Raw genomic sequence first — 12523 nt, forward strand, 5'->3', positions numbered from 1 at the left:
TGGAGGATTTATGCTTCCCAATTTCAAATTTACTATAAAGCTACAGTAATCAAGACTTTGTGGTGCTTGCATAAAGATAGACATAGATCAATCATCTGGAATTGAGAGTCCAAAAATATACCCATACATCTATGGTCAGTTGATTTAGAAAAGGGTGCCAAGACCATTCAATGAGGAAAAGAATTGTCTTTTCAACAAATGGTATCCAGAATACAATGAATTCTTACAATTAAACAATAAAAAGACAAATAACCCCATTAAAAATTTAACAAAGGATTTGAATAGATATTTCTCCAAAGAAAATATATAAATGGCCAATAAGCACATGAAAAGATGTGCAACATCATTACTCATTAGAGAAATGCAAATAAAAACCACAAGATATCACTTTTCAACCACTAGGATGACTATAACAAAAGACTGATAATAGCAAATATTGATGAGGATGTGGAGTATTAAAACCTTCAAACATTGCTAGTGGGTGTTTAAAGTGATGCAGCCTCTGTGGAATACAGTAAGTCCCCTACATACGAACCTTCAAGTTTCGAACCTTCAAAAATCCGAACATGGGTTCACGTGTCCAATCACGTTAGTTCACGTCTGGCGTACATTGTCACGTGTGTGCATCCTCTACAAGTGGCTGTGCTTTTGTGTACTTTGCCGTACAGTACTGTATAGAGTACAGTGGTACAGTATCTTTATTTCAAGCCCAGGATGTCCGGAAGCAAGTGTAAAAGCAGCGGTGATGTAGTTGGTACTACTATACTTTTCGAGGTACTGTACTGTAAGATTAAAAATGTTTTCTTTATTTTTTGCATTTGTTTTTTATGTATTATTTGTGTGAAAAGAATTATAAACCTATTACAGTACAGTACTATATAGCTGATTGTGTTAGTTGGGTACCTAGGCTAACTTTGTTGGACTTACAAACAAATTGGACTTAAGGATGTGCTCTCAGAACTGAACTCGATTGTATGTAGGGGACTTACTGTATAGTTTGGCACTTCCTCAAAATGTTAAACAAGGATTTAACACATGACCCAGCAATTTTACTCTGGCTTCAAGAGTGACACCTCTAAGGCCTGTTCTGTACCCTCTCCCAGGGTTCTCTGGTGGGAATGAGCCCCAGTTAGTTGCCTACAATGGTAGCCTGCTTCCTAACACAAGTTTTCTGTTTCACTTCTCTACTCCCCTACCATTTATCCAGAAAAACACATCAAGCTGTATATGGGTGTATTAGTCTGCTAGGGCTGCCATAACAAACTACCACCGACTGGGTGGCTTAAACAACAAAAATGTATTAGCTCACAGTTCTGGAGGTTAGAAGTCTGAGATCAAAGTGTTGGCAGCATTGGTTTTTCTCTGAGGCCTTGTTCCTTGGCTTGCAGATGGCCATCTCTCTGTATATCTTCACATTATCTTCCCTCTGTGTCCTAATCTTCTCTTCTTAAAAGGACACCAGTCATGTTGTATTAGGGCCCACCTTAATGGCCTCATTTTAACTTAATTACTTCTTTAAAGGTCCTACTCCAAACACAATCACATTCTGAGGTACTGGGAGTTACGAATTTGGGGTGGAGGGATTCAACCCATAATAGTAGGTGTCTGTGTACTGTGTCATTTTTTGTCTTTAGAGGCAAAATGCTTTCCAAATAGATTTCTCCGCCTTCCTCCTTTTCACAGATGAATATAATAGGGACTACAGAATAGCATCCTTTCTTTAAAATTCAAGGCTCGGCATTGTAGAGTGGGCCAAGCTTCCTCTCCCAAAAGAACTAAAGGAAAGAGATTGCTAACAAAGGGGAATGAAAATACCACAACAGGAAGAAATCTGTGAGCTTCCTGAGAAACATGACCATGTTCTTGACAAAGAGTCCTACCACAGTCCTAACAGAGAAGGGAATTATGTCCTATTTTTGAGTCTCCATGAGAAACACCAGCTAGCAGCTCTGGTGGTCCTCACCTCATCGTCCCTGGAGATTTGATATGACAGACTCACTTTGCATATGAAGATTGCATTACACACTCATTCCTTCGTGACTTAAATGAGGACACTGAGGTCCAGTGAATAATGCTGGGCTCTCTTCATTCTTCAGATGGACAGGGAGAACGTGATTGGCTCTGTATGACGGGAAACTGTGATGATAGCATGATTTATGACCAGCAGGGCTGATGTGGTTATTATTCATTGTTATGTTATAAACACACAGAGAAATACACATATGCCACATCACGAGCCAGTGTCATCTGAGCCATTTGGTGATATTGTGATCCAGGACTCAAGAAAACATTTCATTGAGGAGATTGATGGAATGCAGTGATCAAAGAGGCAATGAAATTTGCTTATTTCTGCCTAACAGATGACCTGTTAGCTACAGAGACGATCTCCACTCAACTCTGCACCTTTTGTATTCTGCCATAGCAGTGCCATCTTTCCTTACCACTGGAATTTATGGCTCTTCTGGGCTTCCTTCCTGTACATATTTCATAACTCAGAAAGCATGCTGAGATACAGATAGAGATTTCTTGGTCAGGAAGCCAAGCCAAGTTTGTTTGCTTCCTGCTGCATGGCCACAGGGTCTTTTTTTTTTTTTTTAATAGAACTTTCTCTGCTCTCCTGATCTTTCCAGATCCAGGGCAATCTGCATCCTGTTTTCTCTCCCCCAGATGCACTTTCTTCAGTTGCTGCCTTTTTTCAATCAATTTCCAGATGTTGTTGCATATTCTTTTTATTTTCAGCACAGTTTGTCCTTTCCTGAACTTCCACATAGTTCCCTTCTATACCACCTTCGCTTCCCTCCTCCACCCCATCCAGATGAATTCCAGAAACCTGATGCAATTACACCAAATTTAGTTGGCTCTTCCATGCACCAGCTGAGGGTGCCCCAGCCCTGAAGGTGAAAGGGATGATGGGTCTGCAGGAGAAGTCCCTTCTGAGTGAGTTCCCAGCTGATAGCCAGATGCCATTGAGGTCCGGGCCCACAATTGTGTAAAGGTCTCTATAGAGAGGAAGAACGTTCACTGGGGTCCAAACTGCAGTTTGTTTTAGAACTTCTTTTTTTTTTAATACTCTCTTTGTGCAAATATCAAACCAGTAAGCCAGAAATGTTTTTTTAAATTATCGTTGAACAATATAAAAATTGTAACGAGGTCTTGCCTTTCTGTAATAGTTCTTGCATTTGGCACGATTTGGAAATGAGATCTTCCACATAAATTAATTTTTTAGACAATTGAAACATGTCTTTAAGTCCCAAATCATTGCAAATCTTAACCATTTTTACATAAATCTTTCTAGACTGCATTACATTTTAGAGTGTGCTGATCATAATCTAATGTTTCCCTAATGATTCAAGGTCAAGGTTATGAATATCAGCAGCCATGCCCTAAGGTTTATGAGCTGTTAGTCTACTTTCCCTTACACCAGGGTTTCTCAAATTGGTGTTGTTGACATTGGACCGGATAATCCTTTGTTGTGGGAATACGGTCCATGTATTGTAGGATGTTTAGCAGCATCTCTGGCCTCTACCCTCCATATGCCAGTAGCACACCCTTTCCCCCAGTGGTGAAAACCAATAATGTCTTAAGGACAAAAAAATACACCATTATCAAATATTTTCAACATTGTTCTGGAGGCCCTAGTCAAGTGCAATAGGAAAGGAAAGGAAGGAAAATGTATGAGGATTGGAAAAGAAGAAAAATGCTCTACTTTTATTTGCAGAAAATATGACTATATACATGGAAAATCAAAAACAATCTGCAAACTATGAGAATAAGTGAATTTAAAGTGTCACTAAAAACAAAATCGATATACAAAAATTAATTGTATTTTTAGGACGTAACAAACAACTGGTAAGTGAAATTTTTGAAAATACTATATACAATTTTATTCAAAAATCAAATAACTAGAAATGGATCTATTAAAAGATGTGTATGACCATTACACTGAAAACTACAAAATATTAAAGAGAAATTAAAGACCTAAATAAATTGAGAGACACAACATGTCAATAGATTGGAAGAATTCAGGATCATTAAGATATTAATTCTCCCCAAATTTATCTATAGATTCAATGAAATCCAAAACCAAATCCCAGCAGGGATCTTTTTTTTTTTTTTTTTTGAAATTGACAAATGAATCTAAAATTTATATGGAAATTTAAAGAACTTAGTAAAACAATCTTAAAGTAGAGTAAATTTGGAGGAATAATACTACCAGACTGTAAGACCTAGTATAAAGCTACAGTAATTAAGACAGTGTAACATTGGACAATGGAATAAAAAAACAGAATCACATTTAAACCCACCCATATACAATCAAATGATTTACCCAAAAAATGCCACTGAAATTCTGTAGGGAAAAGATGAAAATTTTAGTAAGTAATGCTGGAGCAATTAGATATCCATATTAAAAAAAAAGTGAAGCTTGATGCTTACTTCATTCCATATACCAAAATTAATTTGAGTTCTTCATGGACAAAAATATAAAAAGTAAAAGCATTAAGAAAAACTTTTGAAGAAAATATAGAATATCGTCATGACCTTGGAATAAGCAAAGATTTCTTAAGCAGGATGCAAAAGGCACTAACCATAAAAAAAAAAAAATTGTTAAATTAGATTTAATTAATCTTAAGCATTTATATTCATCAAAAGACATCAGTAAGAAATGAAAAGACAGATCATAGAGTGGGAGAAGATATCTACAATACCAAAATCCAACAAGGGACTTTTATGCAGAATGTACTTTTAAAAAGCAATTTAAAATTGAGCACAAAAAAAAAAAAAAAAGACCAGATATGTTATAAAAGAAGAACACAAATGGCCAATGAATATATGAAAAGGGCCCCCAATTCATTACTCATCAGCACAAGCAAATTTAAACCACAAAGAGAGACATCACACATCCAGCAAAATGGCAAAATTGAAAAGACTGATAAACCAAGAGTTAACAAGAACGTGGAACAACTGCATTTCTGGCAGAAGTATAAATTGGTAAAACCTCTTTGGAAAACTGGCAGTTATCTCCTAAAGCAAAATATCTACCCGATGCATGACCCAGCAATTACACTTCCAAGTGTGTACCCAAAAGAAATAAATATATATATTATTAAAAAGATATGAACAACACTGCTCATAGCAGCTTGATTCATAATAGGCAAAAACTAAAAATAACAAAAATGTCCATCAACAAGATAGTGAATAAGTTACATATCATAGTCATATAATGGAATACTACACAGCAATAAAGAAAAAAAAACTAAAAACTACTGCAGTGATATGCTCAAAAACATTTAACAACTGGCTCCCCAAGGAGGAGAAAAATCCTGACTGGTAGCTTACTCTAATTTTTGTGGTATAAATACGCCCAACATGGCCAATTTCAAGTTATCAACATGAAGTCACAGAATTCAGAAAGAAAGGCACACAATTGCAAGCTGGTATGAGTCAGCTTCAGCCCACTGCTGCTTTACTGATACAGGTAACAACATTGATGAATCCCTCAGAGGCTATGTTGAGTGAAATAAGCCAGAAACAAAAGATTGCATAATAATTATCTTTCTATTAATCAAAAGAACAAGCAAATTATTTGATGATGATAGAAATGAGAAGAGATCACTATAGGAAATTGGCATTGACATGGAAGGAACACAAAACTTCTTTCTGGGATGCTAGAAATATTCTACACCTTGATTTATCTAGTGATAAGATAGATGTGTAGACAGATATCTAGGGATGTAAGGAGGTAGGTAGGTAGACGGGTAGATAGATGTAAAAATTCATCAAGCTGTAAACTTAAAATTAGTGTTTTACACACTTTAAATATATTATACATCCATTTAAAATGCTTTAAAAACAGGATACTGCTGGGTAAACATGGCAAATTGAGCACACACATCTCTTTTTGGTTCATTCTGAAACTGAATTAAAGGAAGGCAACAATCTACAAGCATGGGGAGAATATGAAAAGACACTATAAAATATCTGAAGCTAGAAAGCCACTGGACAAGAGTTAAATAACTGTACCGAGAAGAATAAATCCTAAGCTACCAGTAGAGAAAGCCAATACTAACCTAGTGTACACCACAGAATCTCCAAGAAGTTCATGAGTTAGTGCAGAAGTTACTATTGAAAATGGAAGCAGGTGAATGGTGCCAAACTAAGGAAGGTTTGTTGACAGATTCCCAGGAGGTAAAACAGGTCAAATATAAAAATTCAGGAATCAGAATGTCCTCCATGTTTTTATAAGCAACACTGGAATCTAGAGGACAATTGAGAAATGTTTTTTAAAATTATTAAGAAAAGGATTTATAACTAGGCATATATATCCAAAGAAACTAACAATAAAGTGTGATGGTAGAAGAAAAGAATATTTTAGACATGCAAGATCCCATAAATCTATCATCTCCCACAGATCCTTTCTCAGGAAGTTATTAGAGGCAATATTCCACCAAACTGAAGGGGTACACAAAGAAGAAGTAATACATAGGATTCTGAAGACAGGAAATTCAGAGCCAAAAGGAATTTTGAACTGATGGTGCTGGTGATCCTAGAATGACCTCTCTTCAGTAACAGAGGACAACCTGTCCATATTAGAACTTCTAAAAGGATTGAAATTCCTTCAAAAATGTGAAATTGTACCATACGTACCTATTATATCTAACATCAGGAGATGCTCGGTTGGCAGTGTTTGGAGCTGGAAATATACCTAGAAAACGAAGCAAATGATCTCCCACCCCAAAGAAAACATAAAACACAAGTAGTTGTCTGTCATAGGTTATTTCATAGCCTTTATAAATTCATAAAGACAAAAGCAATAAAGACTGCTCTCAACAACATAAATATACAACTATTCTGAGAAGGTATGCTGAGGATAGAAAGTATGCATGTATGTTTGACACAGGGAAAAGATAGTCAAAGCTTCATTCTCCCTTAAGAAAAATGAATAGTAATGCCTACAACTGGGGATCAAGAGGTAGCAGTACAGCATATTATTTAGACACATAAAAATTAAATAACAAAAAAGTAGCTAAAAGAAATTAGTTCCCTTTGGGTAGGAGGAACGTAAACCAGAAGGCAGGATCTGTTGCTGTTTTTCTATAACCATCTTTGTAGAACTATTTGATTCTTTAAACTACATAAATGTATAATTTTGAAGGAAATGTTTTTTAAAAATGGTAAAAAGATTTGAAAAAGTAATGTGCAGATACAGAATATGAGGCAGACATAAAAAAATTGGAAATCTTAGAAATTAAATATAAATTATTTAAATAAAAAACTCTATAAATGCCCCCACATATACAGACAACTAATTTTCAACAAAGGTACAAAGGCTATTGACTGGAGAAAAGATAGTCTTCTTGACAAATGACGGTGGAACAATTGGACATCCAGATGCAAAAAAAAATGAACTTTGATCTATACCTGTACCACATGCAAAAATTAAGTCAAAATGGATCATAGACCCAAAGATAAAAACTTGAAACTATAAAACTTCTTGAAGAAATCATAGGAGAAATTCCATGCTCTTGGGTTAGGTAAAGTGTTTTTTTAATATGTGACACCAAAAACATGATCCATAAATAAATAAATTGATAAGTTGGATTTCATCACAATTTAAAATTTCTGCTCTTTGGAAAACACTGTTAGCAGAATGAAAAAATAAGCCAGAGACTGGGATAAAGTATTTACAAAATATATAACTAAGAATAGACTTGAATACAGAATAAATAAGGAACTCTCAAAACTGAATAATAGAAAAAAAAAAACACAACACAACAAAAACAACAGCAAAAATGAACAAAATGTTTGAACAGACACTTAACCAAAGAAGACATGCAGATGGCAAATAAGCACCTTCAGAGGTGCTTGACATCATTAGTCATTTGGAAAATGTAAATTAAAACTACAATAATATACCACTATGCATCTATTATAAGGGCTAAAATTTAAAAGACTGATCATACCAAATGTTGGTGAAGATGTGGAAAAAGGGGAAATCTCATAAACTGCTAGAGGGAATCTAAAAAAGTACAACCACTTTCAAAACAGTTTGGCAGTTTTCTTAAATAATTAAACACACATCTATCTATCATTCAATCACCATATTCCTCTCCTATCTATTGACTCAACAGAAATGTAAGCATATGCCCATACAAAAATTTGTACAGGAATGTCCATAGCAACTTTATTTTTAATAACCAAAAATGGGAAACAACACCAAATGTCCATCTACAGGTGAATATATAACTGTGGTGTATCAATACAATGAAATGTTCTTTAGTTATGAAAAGGAATGAACTATTGATACACACTACAACATGGATGAACTTGAAAATAATTATGCTGAGAGAAAGAAGCTAGACAAAAGAAAACAAGAGTATACATCATAGTGCATTATTTCATTCATATAAATGTCTATAAAATTAACACTAATTTTAATTTGGTCAGTTAATTATTTATTAATCTGGTCAATCTACAACAAAGGAGGCAAGGATATACAATGGAGAAAAGACAGTCTCTTCAAAAAATGATACTGGGAAAACTGGACAGCTACATGTAAAAGAACAAAATTAGAACATTCTCTAACACTGTATACAAAAATAAACTCAAAATGGATTAAAGACCTAAATGTAAGACTATACTATAAAACTCCTAAAGGAAAACATAGGCAGAACACTCTTTGACATAAATTGCAGCAAGAATTTTTGGATCCATTTTCTAAAGTAAAGGAAATAAAAGCAAAAATAAGCAAATGGGACTTAACTAAACTTAAAAGCTTTTGCACAACAAAGGAAACCACTGACAGAATGAAAACAACCTATTTAATGCAAGAAAATATTTGCAGATGATATGACTGATAAGGGATTAATATTCAACATATATAAACAACTCACACAAATCAACATCAAAAAAACAACTTGATTAAAAACTGGGCAGAGCTGAATAGACATTTTTCCAAAGAGGAAATGCAGATGGCCAACAGACATATGAAAAGATGAGCAACATTGCTAATCACTAGGGAAAAGCAAATCAAAATCATAATGAAATATCACCTCACACCTGTCAGAATAGCTATCATCAAAAAGAACACAAATAACAAATGTTGGGAGAAAAAGGAACTCTCCTACACTGTTGATGGGAATGTGAATTGGTGCAGCCACTGTGGAAAAAGGTATGGAGGTTTCTCAAAAAACTAAAAATAGAACTACCATATGACTCAGCAATTCCACTCCTGGGTATATATCTGGAAAAACCAAAAACACTAATTTGAAAAAGATACATGCACCCCAATGTTCATAGCAGCATTATTTACAATTGCCAAGATATGGAATCAATGTAAGTGTCCACCAACAGATGAATGGATAAAGAACATGTGATATATATATATGAACACTACTCAGCCATAAAAAAAAAAAATTTGCCATTAGCAGCAATATGGGTGGACTTGGAGGGCATTATGCTAAGTGAAATAAGTCAGATAGAGAAAGACAAATACTGTATGATATTGCTTATATGTGGAATCTAAAAAATACAACAAACTAGCGAATATAACAAAAAAGAAGCAGACTCAGATATAGAGAACAAACTAGTGGCTACCAGTGGGGTGGGGGGAAGGGCAATATGGGGTGGGGGGAGGGGGAGGTGCAAACTGCTGAGTGTAAGATAGGCTCAAGGATGTATTGTAGAACATGGGGAATAGAACCAATATTTTGTAATAACTTTAAATGAAGTGTAACCTTTAAAAAATAAAAAGTACATTTTTAAAACGTAAAGTGACAGAGAGCTGATCGGTGGTTGCAAGGTCACAGGAGGTGAAGGAAGGTGATAGGGAAGGATTCTGACGTGGCACAAGGAAATTTTGGAATTCAAAAACAACGGATGTGTTCATTATTTTGATTGTGGTGATGGTTTCATAGGTGTATACATATGCAAAAATATTAAATTACCCATTTTAAATATGTGCAATTTACTATATGTCAATTATACCTCAACAAAGCTATTTTTAAAAGTGCCAAGGTCATGAAAGATAACAAAAGACTGAAGAACTATCACAGTCTGGAAGAGAATAAGGAGACATGACAACTAAATGCAATGTGACATACTGAGCTGGATCCTGAAACACAACACAAAAAAGGACATCAGTGGAAAACCTGGTAATATTCACGTAAAGTCTATATTTAATTGATACTGTTGTACCAATGTTAATGTCCTAGTTTTGATAATTGTACTATGATTATGTAAGATGTTAACATTAAGGGAAACTGGGTGAAAATGTATGGGAACTCTATTTTTACAATATTTTTTTAAGCCTAAAATCATTTCAAAATAAGAATTTTTTAAAAAAAAATCTATAGATAATTTGCAATAGGACAAAGTTAAAGAACTATTGAAGTGGAAAATGTGGCTGAAGAGTTCTAGCACACAGCAGAGAAATAAAATAAAAGGTTTTTTTAATGAAAAACATTTGAATGACGAGAATAGATATAAAAGTACCAACATTTGTTTAGTAGTACTTTCAAAAGGAGAGACTAGAGAGACTGTAGGACAGGCAACAAATAAAGTAATAATGGCAAAAAATTTTCTCAGAACTTAACATCATGAGTCCTCAAATAGAAAAAAACAACAGATTGCCGAGCCAGAAACAAGTGTTTTTTTTTTGTTTTTTTGTTTTTTTTTTAATTTGCTCTCTCTATATATTTTTTTAATTAATTAATTTATTTATTCATGGCTGTGTTGGGTCTTCGTTTCTGTGCAAGGGCTTTCTCTAGTTGTGGCAAGTGGGGGCCACTCTTCAGCGCGGTGTGTGGGCCTCTCACTATCGCGGCCTCTCTTGTTGTGGAGCACAGGCTCCAGACGCGCAGGCTCAGTAATTGTGGCTCACGGGCCCAGTTGCTCCGCGGCATGTGGGATCTTCCCAGACCAGGGCTCGAACCTGTGTCCCCTGCATTGGCAAGCAGATTCTCAACCACTGCGCCACCAGGGAAGCCCCAAAACAAGTGTTTTAAAATCTATACTTTGAGTACCGGCACTGAAATTCTAGAATATCAAGGATAAATAGAAAATACTAAAAGCTACCAGAAACACAGATAATCTGAAATGGAAGGAAAATCAGATTTATACCCACATCTCAAAAGTAACATAGGAGACTATTTTTTTTAATGGAGTGATATCTTTAAATATCTGAAGAGAGATAATTTTGAACATAAAATTCTATATCCAGAAAAACTATCATTCAACAGTAAGGAAAAAAATAAAAATATGATCACATATAAAAAGATCCTAACGTATACCAGCTGTAATGTTACACAAGTACATGTAAATGGTTTTCCTTAGAGTCATTAAGTGCACAGCCTGTTCAGTGTATGTGGTAACCCTGATCCAAGATCCTTGTTGAAAGAACTCTAAATTCAAGGGTAACCACTAGAAGACCAATATAATAAAATTATGGAACAAAGAAAACTTAATTGCTTCAAAAGAAGGAAAGAACAATATAATTTTTAAATGTGGTTAATAGAAAACAAAAATATCATGGAAGGGTTATGAGAATTACCCTCCCACGGAAAATAACAAGAAAACTGGACAAAATATATAAAACAACTCTTTTCAGACATTGGGAAACAGGCAGCATTGGCCTATGCTCCTTGGGAAGAGGGAAGCAAATAAGATAAGCCGTATGATTTTCTTGGCTTTCTGCCATGTGGCAGTTTCTAGGCAGTTCAAGGAGGGGACTATACACACCCCAGTATCTTCAGTACCTTAACAGAGTTAAGAGGACAGAGATTATAGTTCAGGGAGGTCAAGGTGACTAGAACTTACAGAGCAGAGTACCAGAGGCAAGGAAACTGTAAAGAGACAGTTCTAAAGATCTGCAAATAGTCCTCTGGAGCAGTGGTCCCCAACCTTTTTGGCACCAGGGACCAGGTATCATGGAAGACAATTTCTCCACAGACTGGGGGGAGGGGGAATTGTTCAGGCGGTAATGCAAGCAATGGGGAGCAGCAGATGCACCTTCACTGGCTCACCTGCCGCTCACCTCCTGCTGTGCGGCCTGGATCCTAACAGCCCCAGGGGTTAGGAACCCCTGCTCTGGAGCATTTGGCAGAATACCAATCTCCACATCCATGGGATAAAACTCCTTGAGGCTGGAAGTAGAAAAGCAGTGGGCTGAAGCATTCCCGGAATGGAGCTAGTTCAACAGTCAGAGCAGAGAAACTTCATGATATGAAGAGCATTTAGTAGGGACCTCAGAAAGATCAGACTTTATACTGCGGCTAAACTAGCACTAGAGTAAAGATTCTTCTAAACCGACCTTAGCAAATCTAAAAGAACCAAAAAGAGCAAACAGCACTGCATAACTTCACTGCTTGCTGGAACAAAGTACAATGCTTGTTAAAGGAAGACAACAAAATCAGGAGCTCAACAATGTAAATTTTAGTGTGTGGAATCCAATAAGAAAATAATCAGGCCCACAAAGAAGTATGAAAATGTCATTACATAGTCAGGAGAAAAATCCATAGATTAAAAA

General features: G+C 35.5%; 1 protein-coding gene across 5 annotated transcripts in view; it reads right to left on the reverse strand.

Annotated features, from left to right (window-relative positions):
- ANAPC10 (anaphase promoting complex subunit 10) overlaps nt 1-12523 on the reverse strand; it is a 220044-nt gene that overhangs the window by 11284 nt on the left and 196237 nt on the right. The window lies entirely within an intron of this gene.

Source organism: Balaenoptera borealis, assembly GCF_965194805.1.
Source record: "Balaenoptera borealis genome assembly, chromosome: 4".
In the NCBI taxonomy this organism is placed as follows: Eukaryota; Metazoa; Chordata; class Mammalia; order Artiodactyla; family Balaenopteridae; genus Balaenoptera; species Balaenoptera borealis.